The sequence below is a fragment of the Castor canadensis genome, chromosome 6 (assembly GCF_047511655.1).
Source record: "Castor canadensis chromosome 6, mCasCan1.hap1v2, whole genome shotgun sequence".
Taxonomy (NCBI): domain Eukaryota; kingdom Metazoa; phylum Chordata; class Mammalia; order Rodentia; family Castoridae; genus Castor; species Castor canadensis.
The window spans coordinates 34,473,875-34,476,574 of record NC_133391.1 but is presented as its reverse complement, the minus strand read 5'-3'; the positions used below and the strand labels follow the sequence as shown (position 1 = coordinate 34,476,574).

The window sequence follows — 2,700 nt, the reverse complement described above, 5'->3', positions numbered from 1 at the left end:
AGAAACACCTGCTCTTATAGCACGCATGTCCTCTGGGATGTCACACAAATGCATCACAGCAAGAGAAAGAATTAATCCTCAGTGTGCACAATTCTGCAACGAAGACTCAACATCAACAGAACTCATGATTACAAGAAAACAGTTATCACAGGGCCATAAGGACGCTAGACATGTAAGTAGAGTGGAAGAGACCACTCAGACGTCATCATGTTTGTCAATATGCAGGCAACACCATGGCAACTCCATAGAACCACCATGTCTCCAGTTTTCTCTGAACTGTTTTATAAAACAGAGACAGTAAAACCAGCAAGAATTATGTGGTCAAGGTTCGAAATAATCCAGTAACATTTCTGACCCGTATTAAGCTTATCTACTCCAGACCTGTGGCTCTAATTTCACATTTTTCTGACTTGCTATTCACAAAACAGTTTGGGGCCTGTGTCTGCTGGCAGGCCACCCCCTGTGACCAGGTGCAGTGTCCATCTCACTGCCCTGTGTGTGGCAGCTTGTGCCACAGGGCACCAGAACACATAGGGACGGTGGTCAGTGCAGCCGTGGCTCAAACAGCCTGAGCAAAAGTGCAGTCTTCACTCCACCAGAGCTTCTTGTCGTCCTGATCACGGCTGGGGTGTCAGTGACGAGGACTGTGCTGATGATCTTGTCACGATCTGGAGGGTGAAAAGCTGGCTTTTCTCTAAGATCCTGGAATACAAGGTTAAGCTCATCTGTGGGCACAACGAGCTCCTTCCCAGGAGGCAAGATGACCCCACAGGCCATGTCAAGTCAGGGAAAAGGCTCTGGAGGCCACCCCCTCATTGCCGAGGAGGTGAACCTGTGCCTTCACCTTGTGGTGGGTCTGGACGGACCCGGCTTGACCATGACCAGGCCACACCTCAGGTCCTCCCATGATAAGCCTTGGACCAGGGCCCAGGTTGTCCCTGCCCCGTCCTCTCCAGGTCTTGTGGAATTTCTCCATGCCTTTCAGCACAGTGTAAATGCCCTTATTTGTCCTGGGAACCACACTCATCTCCTTCTTCCAATGTCAACCCCCAACGTCCCTGTCACCACCATCCTGGCCAGGATGAGTAAACAGACTCCACAGGCAGCAGGAAAGGCTTCTCCACGTCCTGGGTGGGCACTGGGATGGAAGGGTCCACAGCGTCTGGCAGCTTCTGCCCTGACTTCACACTTAGTTCAGGGTCACGTTGCTCAAGGGCACAGAGAGCAGAGCCCGTGATGACCGGGGTCTCCTCACTGGGCAGCTCCATGATCTCCAGTTCCAACTCGACCACTGCAGAGTCCTGGCGGTCATCAGCCTAGTTCACGTACGCCACCGTGTGCCGCAGCTCAGTCTGTGTGGACAGTACAGTGCTCTCAAGCCTGGGGAGAAGGAGGGCCAGAGGAGGTAGGTCAGGGGACAGAAAACCTCAAAGAGAATCCTGGAAGGAAGAAATTTGTTTGGGCTGGTGGAGTGGTTCAGTAGTACAACGCCTGTCTAGGAAGCGAGAAGCCCTGAGTTCAAACCCCAAAACCACCTAAAATACAACACAGTGAGTCTCTCTCCGGGAAAGAGCATCTGGGATTTCATAAGAAAAGAAATCTGTCGGAAGGCTAAGAGGGATGAAGAGGAGTCAGTGGCATGGAGTGGTCAGGCAAGGGGGTTTCAGGATTTCCTAAGCAGACATCAAATCGCCCTGGGCACACTGCAAGGACACAGAGGTACCTTTACTCAGCCCAAGGACATTAGGATGCTTGCTCTGCAGACTGCTAGGGCAGGTGGGTGCAGTCTCCCCCCATATCCTCAGCTCTGGTACATAACACTGGATCTGGAAAGAAAAAGGCTCCCTGAACCAGTGCTGCTCCCCATGGAGACCTCTCCCCATGTCCAGCTTCCGCTTTTTTCTACTCCCCACACCCCTCCTTTCCACACCCCTTCCCTTCTCTCTCTAATCCAGCCCCATGTACCCAAGATCCCCACCTGCTGCCGTTCCTCTGGGGAAACTGAGTCTTTCAGCCCATGGACCTGGATCAACTCAACTACCAATTTGTGGAACAGGGGCCCAACCCATACCTGTTAGCATACACGAAGGAAATCGTGTCTGGTTTGCACCTGGTTGTCCTCCTCCATGACATTGGCCGGGGAGCTGGGGAGATAAATCAGGGCAGTTGTCAGAGGAACAGCCAGGGAGCAGCTGCACCCGGGGACAGGGATGGTGCAGCAGAAAAGCCCCGGGGATCTTCATAGAGAAGGCTGGGTGGTAGAGAGGCCCGGGGGTATCAGAACATGTGAGCAGAGAGGGTCACAGAGTGCAGGCCCTGGACTCAGCGCCCAGTCCATCCATGAGAACTGTGTGGACTGGGGTCATCCAGCAGAGCCTGTCGGCAGAACGCCATGCCAGGATAGGGTGCCATGTCAGGAACAGACTTGGAGCAGCAACCTTTCCAAGCTCAGCTGAGTGCTGCCTAGGACAGGCTGGGGTCCTCACCCTGGGCTGACAGTCGGAAGGCCACCTGGAGGTGAGGGGTGGGAACTAGTTTACTGAGAAACTGAAATGGGGCTCGTTTTCCTTGGCATGGGGCTGAAGCCTCTCCTGTAGGAATTCAGACATTGTCAGAGGGATACTGCCTTTCTGTCCCAGAGTTGGCGACGGGACGGTGATGGAAGGAGTCCTTGCCAGCACCTGCCGGAGGAAGGCTCTC

At 53.7% G+C, this 2,700-nt stretch overlaps 1 pseudogene; it reads right to left on the bottom strand.

Moving 5' to 3' along the window:
- Positions 1 to 437: 437 nt before the first annotated feature.
- On the bottom strand, positions 438 to 2,133 carry LOC109693598 (elongation factor Tu, mitochondrial pseudogene; annotated as a pseudogene).
- Between the last annotated feature and the right edge of the window lie 567 nt (positions 2,134 to 2,700).